The following is a 23,050-nucleotide window of genomic DNA, read 5'->3' on the forward strand; positions in this document are numbered from 1 at the left end:
ATTTCTCTGATCTGTTCAGACCTGCTGACTTCTGGTATCGTCACAATAACATGGGCATATGCTCACACTCAGTTTGAGTGGATCTATAATCTTATACATTTTCCAACTTGTGTTAGGGATCTCAAACTATGAGATTACTGGGTAGCTTGTTACCAGTTCATCCACACTGACTGCCTGAGTTAATATGCTGTCAAGTACAACCAAGTTTCAAAGTCAAGCTTTAACACTGGAAACGAAACACCTTCCAGAAACTTGATCTTTCACATTTATGATCACCAGAACTGAGGAATCTCAGTTAAAAAAAAATAACAAATGGTCAAAGACAACAGAACATGGAATATGATCTTCAGAACTAAGCTTACCAAGTCGAGGGGGGAGGGAAAGAGATATAGGGAGATAGAAGATTGAAACATGTTATGTATGATATTCTACTATTAATGGTATGATAAATCACTGTGACTAAAAAATATTTTTTCAATGGAGTTGAGGACAGAAATCTGTGACAATTTCATTCCCTATGACATATTCTTGCATCAACTATTTGGGAATATGTTCCTGGAATTCTTGAACAAATGAATTGAGGAAATCTCCCAGGGAAGAAGTACCAAAGGGATTAAACAAAGATGTATTTTCTGATGAAGTGGGGTTCAGTTGAAGTGGCCTACACACAGCTTTAGAATTTAAAGTTAGTTTGCCTTTTGTGAACAGTACGTGAGCTTGTGTTTTTTCAACTAGTGATAGTCTGTGGGTCAGATATGGTGTAATATCCTTGATTTCTCTTGGCCAGAATGTTAACTCTCTTATCTTCCAAAAGACAGTCGCAATCAATTGTTGAAAGAATTCTGTGTGGAATGCCAACAGTTCCTAGTATACCAATTATCTGCCATCATAAGTGCCTCTGGGAGAGTATATGTAGTTCAGGTATATTTCTGTATAGTTCTCACTTCACTATGCAGAAATGTCCTTTAATTTCCACTTTAATGTGGCTGTTAAGTTAGGTTCTCTCTCATTAAAGATTTTTTATATGCTCATTTTATATCTGTGTAATGACATTCTGGATACCTCTTTCAGTTCATTGGACCTGTCCTTTTTAATTAACTATCAGTTTTAGACTGCTTTCAATCTCTGTCCTGTGGGAGACCCTTGACCCTAACACAAATCACAGGATGTGTTAGCTCTACTGATTTAAAAAATGGGGATCATGAAATCCAAACTAAAAGTCAGAAAGTGCTCAGACGTTTATCCTTTTTTACACATGCAGTAAGTCCTGACTTGCAGTATTACTTATTCCTTTACAAAATGGTCAATTACATGATAAAAACTGGATGAGGTGGCTGAATACTAGAAATTTTTACTAAGGTTTATAGGCCAATGTGGAATAGACTCACTTATGACCTGACCTGAATCCCAATTATAGTGGACTTAATAATTGAAGCCAGCCAGACGTGAACAATTGCTTCCGACTTATGGTTTGTGCCTGTAGCTGAGACTGCTGGCTACTCACCAAACTCTATTTCCTTCTCTTCCTGAGCACATACTTTGATAAAAAAAAAATTTCCCATCCCCTAATGACACAATGATATTTCTCAGACTTGAAAGAGGCCACTTCTTGGTGAGTATGATACATGCCATTTTAGGTCCAACTGTCAAAAGACATCCACTTGCATGTCTCCATACTTAATTTTTCTTCCAGCTACTTATGATGAGAATGATCCAGAGTAAATGGACTTGAAGATACAGAGTTAATCCCAGAATGGCAGTCATGTGATTCTATATGGACATTTCTTCTGATTGAGAAAACAGTTAGTGTAATTGGGTAAATATATATCTATCACTCGGAATAGGGCTCATTAACATTAGAAAAACTGGAAGGAGATTTATTTAAAATACATCAATGGTTGGGATGCAGAAGATTTACATGGGTAAGCAACAACCAAGGTCTCTCAACAATCTAAAATAAAGAAAAGGAGAGGTTACTAGAAACCAAAATGAAGAGCATTGAGCAGATAGATTCACATATACAAGATTAGTTTTTCTATTAAGAGCACAATCAGTCCAGGATATCCCAAGGAAGAAATCAATTCCTTCTCATATCTTTAAGCCTGGAATGGTAAAACCAGAGTAGATCATCTTTCTGGTTCAAAATAAACAGAGTTGAACATGACATCTTACAGGCATATGAAATACATGAACCAATGCACTTTGAGCTCTAAATTTTTATTGATTATTCCATGCTAAATATCAGTCTCTACATAATGGTATGAGAAGTAACACCACCTGAATCAGATATTGAAAGGGATCAAATCACATGAACATTTTAATAAGCAGAAGTTAAAAACCACATGGAGAGTGGGGAAAAAAAACACTTGGAAATGTATTATTGTATCATTGTTACTATTCTATATTATATCTGTCCCAATCTAATTTCCTACATTTTTCATTCACTGGGTAACTATACCTCTTCAATCAGGAAAATTACTGTCCTTCAAGATTTGAAATTATTTATCATACTGTTTTTCATATATTTATTTTGTTCTCCTCAATAATTTCCATCAGTAATCTTTAGTTACCTTGACTACCATGGTTTCTACATCCTTCAACATGTTAGCTTTTCTCTTCTATGTGCTCCCTAACTTGAAGAGTTTCCATCAGTAATCTTTAGTTACCCTGACTACCACGGTTTCTACATCCTACAACATGTTAGCTTTTCTCTTCTATGTGCTCCCTAACTTGAAGATCTTTCTTATATATTAACCAGCCAAGAACTAAAGAAAGTCAATGTACTGGTGATACACTTATTTCACATGTTGAGAACCTGTCTCTAGAATTCTATAATTTTTCTTTATTTTTAATTTGATTAAAGCACCATGATTTTTAAAGTTGCTCATAGTTGGGATTCAGACATACAATTTTCCATCACCATTAGGGGCAACTTCCCTCTGCCACCATCTCCATTCCCCAAGAAAGCACATTTTTAGCTTTGTTTGTGGTATTGTGGACTCGTGCTTTTGTGTTATTGGTTTTGTGGCCTGCATAGTTATATCAGTTATCTACATCAATGACATAGTGAATACTTTTGACTCCTGTGCCCACTTACTACTATTCTTCTTTTTATAGAATTCCACTTTGATTAAATAAAAAATACATATATTTTTAAAGCCTTTCTTCCAGTAGGGATACTATTTACTTTGATAACTGCAACATACTTAATTGTCAGAGGTAGTCAATCTTTGTATGAGCCAGACAGTAAATATTTGTGGACCAATACCTGAGTACACTGAACTCTGAGTTTTAGAAGAAAAACAGCCACAAGCAATATAAATAATTAGGTGTGACTGTCTTCTAATATAAACTTACATACAACAGCTGTATCATTGGACCAAATGGATACATGGACCAAGTTTGCTGATGCCTCCTCAACATTTAGCAGTTCTTCAAATTTGCTTCCATGTCACACCTTATAACAACTAAATATGAGGAGTGGAACACTGAGGATGAAAACGTAAAGGTTCCAAATGTGCGCCAACAACCCCTTAGGACCAATGTTTTGGAAACCCATTCTATCTTTTCTGACACCCCAGGAGAACAGCCACATTCTTTCTACAGCTTATTGGTAAGGAGGATGATGGGACCCACAACACATTGTTAGCTACTGAAATCCAAGTATTCTTGTAATGTTTGTTTTGGTGGAGCAGATATCTACATGATTTGTATTTTTTTTTTGTTTTAATGCAGCCAATTCACACTTTTTTGTCCTTTAGACAGAATAAGGAGATTTTTCTGGGACATGTTTTCACTCTGTCATTTCCAGATTGCCATTGTCTTTAGTTCATAATCTACATAAAACAAAAAAGGAAATCCAGCTACTCACTATCATGCCATGTTAGTTATTTTAAGACCCTCACTAGAAGGCTTTAAAAATATTATTTTAATTGAATCTCAGTGAAATATATACTTTCTGACACAAACATCCCCAAATTCCTTCCCCTGCCCCACATAACATCTATGGACAACCATTTATCCTTTACCTCTGTCTATCTGTCTGTCTTCCTGCCTGCCTGCCTCTTTATTTCTCTAAGTCTGTCTCTTTCTCTCACTCTCTCCTCTCTTTCTTTTCTCTCTTTCTCATTCTCTCTCTCATGTGATTTACAATATTATTACTGAAGAGGTATAATTCACTCTAAATCCTTTCAATACCCTTTCTTGTCCAGAGTGATTATTTTACAACTATCATTGTCATAGTGGTCCCTTCTCTACCCTACCTGCACTCTCTCCACCCCATGCCCTTTGTGGCAAGCTTGGAAAGCTTTTTTTATCTCCAATTTTAATTTATCATTTTTGTTTTATTTGGAAAGTCCAGAATTTTCCTCTATAGTGGAAATTTTCCTCTATGACTTATTGGAAGCAAGTCTTTTAAGATCATGTTTTGCTATAATACTCTTTTGCTGAGTCCCTTCCATCTTCTACTTGAGCCTCACAAATTTTACTTAAAACTAAGGCCGTATGTGTAGCATTATCCTTGAATAAGCACTCTAGAAAAAAAAGACAAAAAACAAGTTTTTGAACCAGAAACAAGGGAATGGGTTGGGTGAATTTACTCTTGCATCTTCTAGAGAATTCGATACACTGTTGTGCATGAGATAGTGAACTCAAAACAGATCATTCACATACTTATCCTGATACTTTCTTTTCAAAGTTCCTTATTTTACAATCCTAGCATTCTCAAAATGTGATCTGAAGATCAGCATCTGGGATTTATTTGAAACGCTATACTATAGCGCTCCAAGACCTACATTGTCAGAAATCCTGACTGGGGACTGGTGTTCCAAACTAGCAACTTTCCAAACTATTCACATGATCCCATTTATTTTCTGCTACCTCTCTTCAGTGGTTCTCAAATGTCTGTTCATTGGAATCACATCAGGGATGCTCACTCATCCCTTTCCTGGAGGTTCTGATTGAATTGCTCTGATATCTGACCTGGATTTCAGAAATGTTTAAAGGTCTGGAGACTATAGTAATTATTGAATTCCAGCAAGCGCTCTTATTCTCCCTCAGAATTGAAGAACCATCTTTTATTAAAATCAGTGATGATAAAAACTGATTTGGTGCAACAAGTATTTGTATTTTGAGAATTCCAAGTAGACAGATGCCTTACCTCTAGGCCACCTCTTCTGCCCCTTTCACTATAATGTTCTAACAACACTTCTGTACAGACTCCAAATTGAAGAACTCTGACTTGAAATATTTGCTTATTTCCCAAAGGCTTTGAAGCAGAATTGCTCCCAAAAGAGAAAAAAATAATTCTCTCTAGGTATTTCACACGAGGTCTTTCTACAGAATCTAGAGTCTGTATCAGCTTGAAACATTTCTTTACCATCTTGTCACAGGGAACTTTGCTAGCCTGCTAATACATCAGTCCTCCTTATTTTAAGTGACCTGCTTATCATGATTTTGGGTTTTCTGGAAAAAAAATCTTCAAGTCAGTCTGGCTACTTTCTACCTGTGCTTTGGGTAACCTTTGGTGATCTCCTAAAAGTTACTTGTGAGAATAAATTAGCATATGACTCATTGCCTTCTGTAAACACTGTTTCATTTCATTTTTACCAGCTTTTCACTACTATATTTAACAGAGGATGCCACTATAATGTTCTAACAACATGTCTGTATAAATAAATAAAACCAAGATGGATTAAAAATGCAAACGTTTTTTTAAAAAATTAAATACAAGTATATGAGCCTTAGAAATAATTATTTAATCTTTATGTTAATGATATGGCAATACTCCAATATCAATATCTGCATATTTAACTTTTCAATTTGTCCCATTCCTTTGAGAAGGTTTTATTACTCCTTCCAGAAAGAAAAGCATCTCACCATTGCATAGTGAGAACTAGCAAGGCAAGAGAGACTGGTGATGGCATCCAGTCTACATATATTCCCTGTGGCCCCACATTAGGGGAGCTCTGGGCCTGTATTCTGATTTTGGTTTGATTTTGTATGTGTGTGTTTTTCTTATTGGTTTCTGTTTTGTTTTGTTTTGTTTGAACTCCTCTCCAATGTACTTAGGGCTTCCTACAGGCTCTGTTTTCAGGAATCACTCATTCTAGGGCTCAAAGTTTCATATAGGGTGTTGTTTTGAAACCAGGGTAACAATTGCATGTATGGCAATATCCCTACCCATTGTACTATAGCTACAATTCCAGGTCTACATTTTGCCTGAGTTGGTGGGGGTGGTGGGATACCATGTAGTACACATGTGAGAACAGACTCTAGTTTTTGGCCAGGGGACAAAAGTGGCCAAGATGCTGAGATGGAAGGTGATGTAGATTCAACTGCTTACAGATTACCAAGAATATTTTTTATTTCAGTATGTGCATAAACTGAAGATAATGGCATGTCTTCACACTGGAAGTCACTAAGGCTGGACTGCAGGAATTTCACAGAAAGTGTAATTTTAGGGATACCCCACAATATTGGCTCCTAAACTCACCTTAGCAGTTTTTTTTTATGCTTTTTTTAATCTCTTTTATATTTTTTGGCTTTAGTTTTGGGGCCACATCCGATGGTACTCAGGGGTTACTCCTGGCTCTGTACTCAGAAATTGCTTCTGACAGGTTCGGGGAACCATACGGGATACTGAGGATCAAAGCTGGGTCTGTCCCCAATTTCCGCGTTCAAGGCAAATATCTTACTGTGGTTTCACTTGGCCCCCAAAATTTCTGTTTTCTTTTTTTTTTTTTTTTTTTTTTTTGGTTTTTGGGCCACACCCGGCGGTGCTCACGGATTACACGGGGGACCATATGGGACACCGGGATTCGAACAACCACCTTTGGTCCTGGATCGGCTGCTTGCAAGATAGCACCGCTGTGCTATCTCTCCGGGAAATTTTCTGTTTTCTAAGTATAGTTTTTGTTATGTTCCTTCTTATTTCAACATTTTGGTAGATATGCAATTACAATAATTTTTAATTTTTACAGGGTATTGAGGAATATAAAGGAAAGCCAGGGAGATGGAACATCAGGTGGAACTTTCAGTTATCCTTGTTCAATCATAAAGGCACCTCATATGGATTCCAAGTCCTACCTGGGGTGATCTCTGAATGCAGAGCATGAAGTAAATCCTGAGCACAACCAGAAAAAAAACTCTGAACACAGCCAGGTATGAGACCAAAAACAAAAAACAATCAAGAAAAATAAATCAAATAAAAATATTAATGACGTGCATCTGCCTAGATAAAAAAGATGCACTTCTTTTCTAAAAAAAAGTTTCAAAATTGCATATAAAAACAATAATTCTGTGAAAAGTATTCAGAAATAGACATTTCTTTTCAAAGTGGTCTAACATTTATGTATGTTAAATCAGTGAAGTGTGACCACGAAACATAAATTGTTGCTTAATATAAAGGTCCAAGAAGAATAAAGCAAAGCGGTGTGCTAGTGATTTCTGCTAGGTAATTCTGTAGATGTGTTGAGGGCCAGGGCAAACATGTACCGTACATATGACCCGGTGCCACCTTCCTGCCTGCACCTGGAAGGTCTATACAAGAAAATCCACCTTTTACACCTCCTTCACCAGAAATCCTCCTTTGAAGAAGCTTTGAGAATCTATGAGTATTTATTTTACATTCTATCTTGTAGGAAAATTCCCACCTTTCCTTTCAATGAAACTATTCAGGCATGAATTCAAATCGATTTTACTCTTTTTTTTTTCACAGTGGAAAAGTTGCTTCTCTAATAGTCTGTTTATTATGTAAAGCCTGTTATTAAGGCTGCTGAACATTTCTGTAATCAATGAAGAGCAAGTAATCCTGAACACTTTCTAGATTCTGTTTTCAGGTCTAGGTTAATCTAATTTTTTCCTCCTTTAAACTCCTCTAGTTCTCTATGGCACTTATATTATTAATGCAAAAACTATTCAGAGAACCTGCAAAATAGCTGACCAATTAGGAATTTATGGGGTACCCTTGTTAACTACATACTTGTGATTATTTAACATGTTGATGTATGTTCTTCCCCCAGGACATTGTTAATAAGAATGAGTGTTTCTCTTCTAACTCACTATTAACTTTTTAAACCTTTAGCACAAAATTTACTCATCATTTATCCATTGGCTGCTATTAATGACCATCACTTAAAATTATGCAACTATAATATCAGAAAAATTAGCATTTTTAAAATACATAAATAATATTATATTGTTTTATGAAAGTTAAAGATATATATATATAGTTTTTGGGCCACACCCTGTGCTGCTCAGGGGTTACTCCTGGCTATCTGCTCAGAAATAGCTCCTGGCAGGCACGGGGGACCATATGGGATGCTGGGATTCGAACCAACCACCTTAGTTCCTGGGTCAGCTGCTTGCAAGGCAAACGCCACTGTGCTATCTCTCAGGCCCCTAAAAATATTTTTAAGTAAATGTTGTTCTTAATGTACTGAGAAATACTTTGCATTGTAAGAAGCCTGGATTTGATATACAACATCACATAGTCTTCTGAACACTTCTGAGAATGACCCCTGAACAGAGTTATAATTACCTCTCAACACTGATGAATATATCCAAAAGAAAACAAAATTAAACAAAAGAAAACCAAAAAGAAACCTAAAAATAATACACTATAGGGGCCAGAGCGGTGGCGCTAGAGATAGGGCTTCTGCCTTGCATGTGCTAACCTAGGACGGACCACGGTTCAATTTCCGGGTTCCATGTGGTCCCCAAGCAAGGAGCAATTTCTGAGCTCATAGCCAGGAGTAACCCCTGAGCTCACCGAGTGTGGCCCAAAACAAACAAACAAAAATACACTGTAGGCATGGGAAGATAGTTTAAAGGGCTAAAGAACATGCATATATGTGTTATGCCCCAAATTTAATTGTTAGCATTGCTTTTTCCCCTTCAAAACCACCCACAGCATACTAGTTATATTCCTGATGGCCTCTTCTGGACAGGACACTGAAACTTCTGCCCAGATTGCTGAAACAAGTATCACTGGGCACTGTTCATGAAGTATTGTTGGGAGCAACATCTCCCCTCCATGCCCCATCCACTAAATAAAACACAAAATATTATGGAGCCAAACTTCTTGCTTAACTAGTATATAATAAAATAAAATAGTTATATAGTATAACAAATCAATTTTGCACTTAGTTAGATGAACTGTTTAAAATCACTAGATTTTTCCTTATTTCCTCTGACTTCAGTTTTTCTTCTTAATAAATTCAGGTTGGCATTTGACAATGAATTAATTACATGGCCCAGGATACCATCATGCTAAGATGTACCACTTTAATAATTACCTGGCATAGTTTTATTTTAGGAAGAATAAACTGCTCTTATATGACAAAAAAATCAGCAGTTACATACTTTGTGACTATCTTCCAATTGTAGTGCCAGAGAAATATTTTCCTATTCCTACAGCTCTGAGCTGTATCTCTGCTCCAGAACTTGTTTTAAAAAATAAAAGATACTGGGCCCGGAGAGATAGCACAGCGTCGTTTGCCTTGCAAGCAGCCGATCCAGGACCTAAGGCGGTTGGTTCAAATCCCGGTGTCCTATATGGTCCCCTGTGCCTGCCAGGAGCTATTTCTGAGCAGACAGCCAGGAGTAATCCCTGAGCACCGCCGGGTGTGGCCCAAAAACCAAAATAAACAAATAAAATAAAAGATACACCAAGTATCACAGAATGAGACAACAAACAGTCAGACTGAGACCACAAGAGGACAGATAAGCCAAAGAACATCTGTCTAAGTCAGTTGTCACTAGTCTCAAAGCTTTAAAAGAGGCTTTGTATTTGTTAAAAAAATAAAATTATTGATTATTATTTATAAATAATAATATAAACTATTTAAAATTTAAAAAATGTTGGGATACAGATGCTATTTGTGTTTTCCCTAACTGAGAACTATGAGAAATGATTTAGACCCTGATAAATAATATTGAAAATAGATTCATAAATCTGCTTTAGGTACATGTAGAATATAAACATTAATTTACTTATTTAGGTATTTGCTATTTAGATTGAATTATAATTGTAGTATTAAAAAGACACAATGTTCAATTAATGTTTATCAACTCTTTGACCATATTATTTATTACAACCGTCAATACACTTTGAATGCTATAGGAGATGCTATGAATAGTAATGTGGAATGAGCAGAGTAACACTGTACTGGCTTAGACAAAAAGGAATAGACTTATTTTTTTATATTTTATTGGTATAGAAAGTAAAATGGACTGAGTTGTGTTAAAAGTACCACAAAATTGTGTTCACAATAATTTTTAGTGTGTACTTTATTTGGGGACCCCAAATGACAAATCTCAAGTGTTACTCCTGGCTCTGTGGTCAGGAATTATTTCTGGGGCTGGAGAGATAGCATAGCAGTAGGGCCTTTGCCTTGTATGCTGCCAACCCAGAAGATGATGGTTCGATTCCTGGCAACCCATCTGGTTCCCTGAGTCGCCAGGGCGAATTTCTGAGCAAAGAGCCAGGAATAAGTCCTGAAAGCCATCAGGTATGAACCAAAAAAAAAAACAAAAACAAACAAACAAAATGAAAGTTCTCCTGGTGGTGCTCTGAGGACCATATTGGGTTCTTGGACTGAACCCAGATATGCTTTGTGCAAGTCAAAATGCTGTACCTGTTGTACAATCTCTTTAGACCCTTAAAATCGATTATGAAACCTGCTCAAAATAAAAGATTTGTATCTCTATGGAAAATCTCACACATGCATTTTCTTACTTTATAATTAATGACCATTCTTAAACTCCTATAGTTAAGGAGGATAGAAGATAACTGTTCCTTGTGTCTATTCTAAAATTTGGTGCAAAATCCAGAAAACTAGAATTAGCTTTGTGAATGATTGGTTTTGTCTCTAAAGGTCTGATAGAGAGATAGGCCTGATAAAGTCTGTGCTACTAAGTTAGAAGGAACTCCATCTCCATTGCCGATCAGTGTTCTTGATAATTCTTAAAATACTAAGCAAAAGCAAAGTTGAAATTATAGGGGAAACCAAGGTTTTATTAATTTGACCATAATGACAACTTTGAACTTGAAAAAATTACTTTTATTTTCTGTCTCAATTACTCTAAATTAATTTGATTAATAAAACATAGAAGGATTTGAAGGAATGTGTCATTTCACACATATCATGTGCAAAATAAATGCAAGTTAATACTATATAAATAAAATTTTATAACTAATTTTTTAATTTATGATAAGATACTGGCTTAACCAGGGACATTTCTTTGCCAGACAAAATTCATTTTTACTACAGTTTTATGTCTATTTTTCTTTACTGTGCTAACCATGAACATTTGTTTGCCAGATAGAATTTATTTTTACTACAGTTTTACGTCTATTTTTCTTTACTGTGAATGTCTCAAATGTGAAATTATTATTTTCTTTAGTAAAAACTTTTAAAAATTCAATAATGTCCCTTGGCATTTCTTACGTTTGTAAACCTCCAGATGTCATACTTCTATTATTTGTATCTCAATAATTACAGTATCTTCTCTCATAATAAATATAATAATATCCACCTGAGGTAAAAATTGTAACAAAAGGGGTCAGAGCAATAGCACAGAGGTAGGGAATTTGCCTTGCACCTGGCTAACCCAGGATAGACCGCGTTTCAATCCCCAGAGTCCCATATGGTCCCCCAAGCCAGGAACGATTTCTGAGCGCATAGCCAGGAGTAACCCCTGAACATCACCGGGTGTGGCCCAAAAACAAACAAAAAAATTGTAACAAAAATATGAAGTACCAGAAATATTGCTTAATATAATGTACATAATTTGCATGAATGGGATCTGGGTTCTATCCTCTGCACCTCTCACATGAAGTATTAATTATATGTATTATAAGAACTAGAACATTAATTCTGAAAAATTAAAATGCTCAGAATTAAACTCAGAAAATAGGGAATTAAATGATACAAATTCTGTCAGAAGTTGAGGACCAATGGAAAATGTTAGGGCGCATTAAAAATAACATATGTCTGAAATAATTATGTTCTGGTTGACTCTGTAGTTTTATGCTTTCTATTTATAATAGTTTTACTCAAGGTTATTAATGCTAAAGAAATAGGATTATATATTAATCAATAAAGATATATTTTATTCTCTTTGCTGCAAATAGTGATGAGAAAATTTTAAAATGTATTTTTCACACAACCTTAAGATATTTAATTGGCATGCGAGGTAAAGTTGGTTTATATTCATATAATGAAATTTATATTTCATGTTATTTTTATTTGTATATATATATGTAAAATATCCAGAAAATCTCTTAAATTGTTTAAAGTATAACTCTTGTACACCCAATTTTTTTAAAAAGAATGTTAAAAAGTAAACCAACTTATTCATTATTTTCTTCATATCCTATGCCTGTATTGATTGTGTTGGGTCTCAAACATTCAAAAAATCTTCACAGAAGGACATTATATCCCCCATGTTACAGGCTAAGTGGAGAAAGAGGCAGAAAACTGAATAAGATTTCACAGGATTTGGTAAAATCCCATTCATTTGATTGTGAATACAATAAGCTGTGGGCTAAACCAATCATTTTTCACATTGTGACTTGGAATTATAAGGAGTCTATATCATGTCCAGAGCTACAGAAAATGTGTTTTAGAAAGGATTGGGAGGAGAAATAAGATCTTTTAGTAAAGACTCATGAACCTTCTGAGCAACGACAATTTATTTTGCTTTCCTAAATGCTTAGCTTATTAAATGAATTTCTTAGAATTTTATTGGAGAAAGGTATGCTTAACTAAAGAATCCAAACATAAATTCCAGCCCTCTTTTCTCATTTTAGGAATTGCCCAAGGAAATTTTGCCTTTTTTGTGATTTCTAGTTTTATCTATCACTGAACATTTAGTTTCATTTGTGTGTCCTGCTCTTCCAAGTCCTTCTCTTCAAGAATCCAACTGGAAATATATGTTTAGAGGACTTTTTCACAAATAAAGAAACTAGAACTGTAGAACATAGGGGGACATGAGTTCATTCCTATCTTTCTCTAATTCTTTCAACCTAAGTCTTGGATTTAGCTTTCAAGTGTACAGAGGTATGTTTTTTTTGGGGGGGCGGGTTCCATAAAATGTTTTTATTTCCAGTTCAGCAACTGCAAGATACGGAAAATAAAATGTTCAGAAGAACACCAATGATTCAAACTGGCTGTCAACTTTATCACTAATTTTCACGCTCATTTTGCTTTTCTGAACACTCTGATCACAACATGGGAGTTGCTTTATTTGAAACACATAGGAGACATACCATGGTGTACTTTCTACCAAAATTAATATTGAAGAACTCCAAAGGAATTAGAAACTCAGTATGCCTTTGATTAATCAGTTTTATTTCATTTTTATTCAGAAAGATGTACCATAACAGCCAAAGACAGCCAAATTGTAGGTCTAAGGTGTTCAACTGATTCTTCTTAAAGTAGTATAAGAAAATGACTTTAAAACCATGTAATGACTATTATTCATCATTGTCTAAATTGTCACAAAGATGAATATAACCATTCTGGTACAGAGGAATGTCTTCCAAAATTTTCGCAAATAGATATTCCTGCAACACATAGGATATTCAATGGAAAACAACATGCTAAGTGGTAACATTTTAAATATGAATATATAGTATGATGTTTCTCCAGTAACCAATGGTCGTGGATGTTGATGAACTGTATATTAATAATTCTCTGATATGTGGAAAATATTTAATTCCATGCTTCTAATATATTTATCTCCAATTGTGGAGTATTTTTCAGAACCATCCTGGGAGTCATGTAAAACTGGAAAAGTAGATATATCATGCAGTCTTTAGTAAGTTTTGCTCACTATATAGAAAGACATAGACTATATGGATTATATATAGACTATATGACTTATATAGTTTATATAGGCTATGATATAGGGAGACAGCAACCATAACTAGGCATGCCTACTTTGCATTTCTCAGCATTCATTATTAATCTATAATTATATTAGTTCATGAAAAATATTTTATTTAATCAAAGCTGCTTTTCTAGACTTATAAATTTATTTAGAGAATGTGGTTTGCAATATTTTTTTTTATTATTTTATGCTTGCAATGCCACTTCACTTAAATTCAACTCAAAGTGTAAAAAACTTATTTTCATTAACTCTCAAGATTACTAGTCCTTTATTCCTTTTTTAAGTATAATTTTGTTGTTTCATTGGAAAACTTTTCAGTTTCTTTTCCCATCTATGAGTGATTTTGTCTGTTTTACTGAACTTTGTGATTAAATTATGTATCTTGTAATTAAACCTTTGTCTTGTATGTAACATACAGATATTTTCTCCCCCACAGCATGTTATCTCTTTAGTTGTAATGCTTTTAAATTTAAAGGTAACATTTGAAAAATATATACTTATATATCCACGTATAGTAACTTTTTCATTTTGTACCATGTTTTACAAACTTTTATGTACTTCTTTTTATTTATTTATTTTTTTTTTTTTTTGGTTTTTCGGGTCACACTCGTTTGATGCTCAGGGCTTACTCCTGACTAAGTGCTCAGAAATTGCCCCTGGCTTCGGGGAACCATATGTGATGCCGGGGATCGAACCATGTTCCTTCCTTGGCTAGCGCTTGCAAGACAGACACCTTACCTCTAGCGCCACCTCGCTGGCCCCTTTTATGAATTTCTAATGTATTTTCATTATCAGTAAATAAATTTCAAACAAGATATTTAAATATACTTGGCTTCTTTAGAAATATTTAACTAGAATGATAGTCAAAGAATCTGGTATGAATGAAATGGTAACTTATTTGTGAATAGAAGGTTCCTATACACAAATGAGGAATGATATGAGTATGTAAAATATAATATTAGCAATTATATTTATCGCAAATAGTTCTATGGTAGCTAAATGGAATATCTATTTGAAAGTACTAAATGTAGAATTTGATGATTCTTATTAGGTAATTTAGTAGTTAATCATTTTTATTTAGTAAAATAAGTTAAAAGTGTCACCTTATAAAGTCACTTCTTGTCTAACAAGAAAGTTGTTCATGAATAATTGTCAAACTTCTATGAAAGCTTAATAGCTTCTAATAAATATTCTTTTGATTGTGAGCATTAGGTGGTATTATCTATGAAATACTAGATTAATTATGTCAAGAATTGGCTGTATTGGCTGCATTATGTTAATGAGAGTAATATATATTATTGCAATATTGTATATTATTTTAATAAAATTTATTTACATATTTAAGCTAATATAGAAGCAAATTATTTGAATGTTTCTTATATGCATCTATATCATGTTAATATAGTGGTAACTTATGTTTCTTTTCCATACATTTATTTGAAATTTTGCAAAATATCTTTTTGAATTAAGACAAAATTTCACAAAATAGGAATAACATTCTATTTAAAAAACATAACTAGGGTTTATTCATATATATTGTCAGAAAAATAGTCAGTAATAAATTTGCGTTTGTCTGAACCACATTTATATGTAAATAATTCTGAATCATTAATTATTTTGCAAAGCATTTAATATTCATCTTTAGAACTTACAGCACTATTTGTGTGAATGCAATAACTATGTGTATCTGTAGTATTTTTAATGAAAAAATATGGCTACCAATTAAGTACTTTTTCATAAGAAAAATGAGAAATTAAGTAAAATACTTTGATAATACATTAAAACTGTTACATATGTTCAATCACAAAAAATCAGAATTTAAATAAATGTGCACTTTTGCAATTTCAAATAGTATCCTCTTTCTAACACATGATATTCATGTAATACAGATATGATCATGTAATATAGATTATTTAGGGGGTTTTAGAAATAATTTGCCTATGGCATTTAATTAAATATTTACTTTTATAGCAAGCATTATATTGTAATATTTTAATGATAGTTTTAATATGTGTTGGTACATATTACAGCCTTTCATGACATTTAGAAGATAAAAATGTTATTTTTAATTATTTTTAATTTCTATGTATTTAATTATCTTAGTGTTAATAATTAATCTTAGGGTTTTAAATGTACAATATTGTCATGATTTCAAGACTTCGTAAAAATACCTTTTTATTTCCAGCCAATATGAAAAGCTGTGGTTTCAGAAACTTTGCTCCCTCACAGAGCTTACTAAAACACTTTAACATCAGTTAAGCAATAACATGAGGAATTGTAATGACAATTTTTGGAGCTGCTATAGTCTACAAGGTCAAAGCATGTTTCATTGATAAGACAATTATCCTTATTCTGCAGTCATGGAGGTCCACCAGCTCAGGCGAGACACCTAAAGACTTATGAAATATTTAAAACAAGCCTTCCTCCATGAATCCACAAATACTTTCAAATCAAATGAACAAGGCAGCACCTTTAAATTTTGAAGTTGGGAAGGTAAAAAAAAAAAACACATTCTATAAATCAACAACAAAATCAAACAGAAAAATTCACAGGGAAGAAACTGGTAGAACTTTATGTATTCTTTTAATTGCATTACATTTTTAGGGTTTTTATTGGCTGGTGTTTTATCAATGATCACTGGATATCATAGGATAGTTGAAAAAATTTACATATATCAAGCATAAATGTAAGTCTTCATTCTTGGATTGAGGCAAATTCACATTGACACAGAGACTAATTGTAGTTAGTATTCTGTTCAAAATGCACCTTTCTAAGCCATCGAATTCTAAACCAGTACCATAATTGAGATTTTTGCAGTGCTATTTAAATAGCTGTCCTGACTATGTTTCCTGTATTTAATTTTGTTAAATCATTTGACAAATTGCAAGTCAATTTTCATAAAAATTACCCCAAAACACAACTGCCACGATAGTTTCTACCTAGTTTATACACAGTATGTTTTATAAAAAAAAAATAAAAAAATATACCCACACACATTTCAGTAATCCTGTTTCTCTCTCTCTGATGCTGCCCTGACATTCAACTTGTTCCTTTGACCTTAAGTAACTGGTATTGTGTCTCTGTAATAGTCAATGAGATAACAAAGACACCTATAACCTATAGAAAAGAAGCTAAAAGCATACATAAAGATGGTGCCGCCATGATTTCTGTATTTTTAAAAGCAGATAACTAGATTTCGACCCCCAAAAAAGACTAATATACTAATGATGTTACTTGGCGTGTGTGTGTGTGTGTGTGTGTGTGTGTGTGTGTGTGAGAGAGAGAGAGAGAGAGAGAGAGAGAGAGAGAGAGAGAGAGAGAGAGAGAGAGAGAGAGAGAGAGAGAGAGAGAAGGGGGAGAGAGAAGGGGAGAGAGAGAAAGAGAGAGAGAGAGAAGGGGAGAGAGAAAGAGAGTGAGAGAGAGAGAGAGAGAGAGAGAGAGAGAGAGAGAGAGAGAGAGAGAGAGAGAGGATAGTCTAATAGGAGATCTAATGCTAGGCTCTGGCTTTCATAAGCTTGCAATGGAGGCAAGCCTCCCCTCCCCCAAGCTCCCAGCACTCATCTTCCTTTGCCCTAGCTCTGCATTCATGCTAGCCCAGTCGTCTTATGATAAAAGAAAGATGCCATGCAGTGTAAATTCAGTCAGATTGTCAATGTATCCATACGCATTCTCAGTCTCTGTTCAATGTTCCATGACAACAAGGTGAGACGGCAGAGGTTATCCGAACAGCTGGCGCCTAAGCTGGAAATTCCAGGCATTGAGCACCATCTGTCTATACATTCACAAATGTATATAAGGGCCATCTATCAGACTGTGGCTCTGCAGCTGCCTCCCCATCAGGCCTGCTTCCTTTCTAGGCACTGAACAATAAGAGCTAGTTCTTCACTTTGTGTCACACAGAATGGCTGATTTGATTAAGTCCCCAACTCTCATTATGCTAGGTAGGGGTGTAGAATTTCAATGATAATCCATAATGCATGACCAGTTTGTCACCATGGCAACATAAATTCAAGGTTACTAGCTCAGACGCATAATTGGGTGTGCATTGAGTGCTGAAGAAGGGCTGTTAAAATTCTTGTCATAGAAAAGTAGCATCCATCATACTGTCTGAAATTGCAAAGTACTCATAATCAGACAGAATAATCCTTGGAGAAAAATGTTAATAAAATAACTATTACAGTCTAATAAAATTATTAAGTTTAACCACTTTGGTTTTTTAAAGTATTTCAGTTAAGAAGAATGAAATAGATACCTCGTTAAATATTGAAGACTTATATTTAACCTCCCCCACCAATATTTACGTTGAAATATGGACCTAAATAATATTTGTTCTTAGTGGGATTGAATAAAAGATACCCACTATTATGAAATATACCATAGATTTTTTTATTTTTAAATTTCATATTAGATATTTCTCAACTGTGTGTATATTTCTTTAATAAAATACTCTGGGGATAACTCAATCTACTCCTTTGCACTAAAATAATCAAAATTAAATTATGCATGTTATTTGCTGGATCTCCCAAAGTGGAGACATGAAAACGAAGGTGGAGATGAGAAAATGAAAAAGAATCAAAATGAGATAAGAATATGTTACACTATTAGCCTACCCCACCAGGAGTCCATTTTGGTATTGATGAATATTCATATAGAAATTTTACTAAAACGTGGATGGCTAATAAGATTCAGTACACACACACACACACACACACACACACACACACACACACACAATATGTACCTTGTAAAAGGATTTCATTTTAGACCAAAATAATTATGGTAATTACTGTTTTGGTGTCTGCCTTTGCCAATGAAGTAGAACCATGAAAAGTAATAAATGAGCCCTGCACAAATGGCTGAGAATTGAGCTCAGAGTGTTATGCAGAAGGAGAATCATGGCTGAATGAAGATTTTTTTTCTCCCATTTTTTTTAGTGATTATAACCAATGTTTCTTAATGCCATTGCCTCTTTGGATTTTATATATGTTTCTTTGCTTTTGGTATTATTTATAATAATTTATCAGAATGTATGGCAATTTTAAATAGATGTTGTATAACCAAAGAATAGCATGTTTTAATTGAAAAAATAAACAGGTCTCCTTCTTGTTGCTTAGATTCAGCCTTTATTTAATTGAATTGAAAATAAACCAAAAACTGAAGACTCTCTGACATAGAGATAAAGAAATTCCTGCCAATAATAGCAGATACAGCCACATGACCATGGAAACAATGTTGAGTTTTCCATAGACATTGTAGGAAGTAAAATTCAATTGTCCCTTTATATTCCTTTCTCAGTACTCTCATCTTGTCTCAGTCATTTTCCTTTCCTACCAACTCCAGGCCATGCACAAATGCAGTCTGTTTCCTTTGTCATATATCTGCCATTATTATGAAAACTAGGTTATTAGGTAAAGGATTAAATGAAGCTAATTTATAGGCAGCTGTCATCATTTTAAATACGGTGACTACCTTAAAGGGTATCTAAAATTGTCCTTTTATTTTTCTGCAGAGTGAAGTGGAATTAGATGATTTTTAAAAGTGAATTGCTTTAAGACCTCATCTCCACATCCTTGCAAGTTTAAAAGAAGAAAATAAGAGAAAGGCAAGAATCAAAATCAGATGGCTAAATTAAATATATTACTTGTAATTTTATATTTTTATGTTGTGTTTAATCATACAAATAGCTGTGTCTTTTGGAAAAAATTTAATTGAAGATATTTTGCATGATGCAGTTTCATTTGAAATATGAAGGGCTTTCTTTCTGAAAGGGCTAGCTTACAAAAAGTCACATCTGGAAGTATATTCAGATTTGAATGCACACATGTAACTCCAATTAACATTATGAATGCCAAGGAAAATATACCAGCCATCCAGCAGAGGGGGAGGGGTGTCTGAAAAAAGCTTTGTGACTCTGATTTAAATACAAGTGACTTTTCCTAGAATACCAGCATGTGGTCAAATGAACTGCTATTGTGGAAATGCATTGGCTCTCAAGACAGAATAACATTTCTGATTTGATGTTTTGTGATGTGTAGTCATTACCAAGAGCAAAATTTGAGCTGCTATGCTTAGACTAGAACGCAATCTCTACAAACTTTTGGAATATGAATCTGATTTAGATTTGAAAGCCTACGATAATTTAAAACTTTATTGAGGAATGTGACTTTAGTAGACTTAAGTATACACATCTGTACTCATCAGTACTAATACATACTGATGCAAAACATATTGTTAGCAATTATTAAAAATTATGCTATGTCTACGTCTCTATTTAACAAAGCAACCCCCAAATTCCACTTTCAATTCAACCAAAAATTATCGAAATAAATAGCATTTATTTTGTTATATCTAATATTTCAGTGCTTCTATTATTATGTTAAAAATCAATAATTTATACATTCTGTTAACAGCATTGAACATATATATATGAATACTTATTAGTCTTATGCCTATGTGTCTCAAATTTTTCATTCATTTTATGCATTATTAGTTTCATAATATAATATAATTTGAAATATTTTGTACGTAATTTTATTTTATAATAATATATAATGCAATACAATTTATAATATTATACATTTACAAATAGGATTTATAAATTATAAATTTACAATATTATATAATATAATTTAAAATATTCTGTCTTAATTTTATTTTTAATAAAAACTTATTTTGATATAAATTAATCATAAGTCTGAAATGATTATGAAATGAATAACTGACAAATATATCTGAATACTTCTTTACCAAAACTCTTAAATGTGGAACAGTGAGATAAAATTTCTTCATGTGTTAAAATAATGGAGTGAGACAAGCCATCTCAGTATTGGTTACAAAAATTATATATATAAAAGCTTTTCTAAAAAATAAAAAAATTAAGACATTACCTCTGTAATTAGCTGTATCTAAACTTTGTCTTTCATTTCTTCTCATGCTTTTCTTTTCCCTACTGATTTGATTTTTATACACTTTATATTCTGATGACTTTACCTACACCAGCTATAAACACTACAGGAAAAATACAATTTTGCATATTCAACTTTAAAACCCTATTAAATGTGATACATTATAATGCATATATAAATAATATGTATATAATTGTACTTCAGTGGTAAAAGGACATAATAATTTATTACTAGATAAAGCCTTATAAAATAGTCAAATGTATTACAACATATGTGCTTTATCTAAAATAATTTCTGCTGTGTCCTATACATGTAAAGTGTAAGCCAAAATATGTCTTCTAGATCTTCCCTGAACCACTTCAGTTCCATGTCAAGTACATTTCAGTTCTAAAGCCAAGCAATAGATGAACAGGAGGTTCTCATCCTCCAGAAATTCATTATGACTTTAGGGATACAGTATGTAAACAATACTACCACAAAGTGTCTATGTGTTGAAATCAGTCCCAAATACTGCAACAACAGAAGGGAAAACTGAAGACCAAAAATTATATTGAATATACAGCCCAATGAAGAGAAGTGATAGAAGGAGTTATAGACTAAAGAAAACATTTTTATTAAAAATTTTTATTAAAAAATTAAAAATATTAAGGTATGGAAAGCACAACTTTTAACTTAGAGGTTGTTTGTTTTTTTTTTTTTGATTGATAAGTAGGATAAGCCCACAAATAAGTGAGTAGTTTAAGAATACAAAGTGTGAAATAGAGGAATATCTTAGGACAAAAATCAGCCTTAAGGAAAGTGGAGACTAGTCCTTCGAGGCAGAATCAAATATTTATTCTTTGCATTTTCTTTAGACTGTATAACAATACATGCGTTCAATAACCATCAGAATCTATGGTTGTGTCTGAAGATCAAGCTATATCATTTCTTTCCAGTGAAATGGCTGAGAATTCCAATATATTCTCATTTCAAACACTCTTATGCATATACTTTTTACCAAATATATTTTGAAAGGTTTTTACCTTGATAAAATAAACATATTGCCCAAAATGATCTTTAACTTTTTAATCTCAACAAACTCAAAATATTAGTTGCTGCCCACACATCAAAGAAAATATTAAGAATATCCTAGGCAACTTCTCAATAGGTGCCCTTTACAGATTTCTTCACGCTGCAAGACATTTGAAACCAAAAGCGTTATTCTCAGAACTATAAATGTTCATATCTTCCAAATGCTATGATAAAGAAAATTAATCTAAAAATATTTATGTTTCTTCACTTTTTCTTATGAAAATATTTATAATAACTAACCTTAAGTGTAAAATAAAATACATATGTTCCTGAATTTATATGAGTGGCTTATCTGTGTAATTAAATAATTTGGGTGTTATAAGTATCGAATGTTAATCATTTTTAAATTGGTGAAATATCTGAAAAGAAGTCATGTCTTACATGTTTTCTGTGGAGAGATGTTGGAAACTTTTTAACATAGTTGTTCTCAGTTCACTAAAGTAACACAAAGTTAGAGTTAAACTGATTTTTATATTTTGCATTATTAACCTACAAAATTAATAATCATGCCTTATTTTATCCTAGAACTTCTAAAGCATATTGCCTCAGCTTTATTACAATATTCCTATGAGAATTTCTGATACTGACTATGAAACTTAAGCAGAAAAAGTCACATTATCAACTGATCAGTATCAAAAAGGAAGTTCTTAATCCTTATACCTATCATGAGGTTTGTCCTTCTGTGAAAACAATTTATATACACAACAGGTGTTTTTTGTTGACAATAAATATATTCATCTTTGTCTGTGTATTTGAATTTTGCAAGATATTTTATAGTTCTAAGATTATGAGATGACTAAGAGAATTTTCTATAAATTTAACATATGAACGCACTATAAAGAAAGCACTATAATCATAGCTTTCTCCAAGTTAGGCAATCTGTGTCTTCTGCATGATTCTATAGAAATAATGGTGTTTCCTTACATTCATGATTTAGATACTGTAATTCAAGATAAATTACTCACTCAATAAATACTAAGTATCTTTGAAGTCCTCGGTGAGGCCTTCAGGTGATTTTCCCACAGAAGCATATGAAAGAAGAGTTGTTCCAAGTCATGAATTCAAAGCGTCAAAAATTTGATAAAAAAAAATTGTTTTCTCTTTCTCTTATAACTTTTTTTAAAATTTTTTAAACATTTGAAAAGTTAAAGTTTATTTAAAAAAAAAACACTGGAGAT

The sequence above is a fragment of the Suncus etruscus genome, chromosome 12 (assembly GCF_024139225.1).
Source record: "Suncus etruscus isolate mSunEtr1 chromosome 12, mSunEtr1.pri.cur, whole genome shotgun sequence".
In the NCBI taxonomy this organism is placed as follows: Eukaryota; Metazoa; Chordata; class Mammalia; order Eulipotyphla; family Soricidae; genus Suncus; species Suncus etruscus.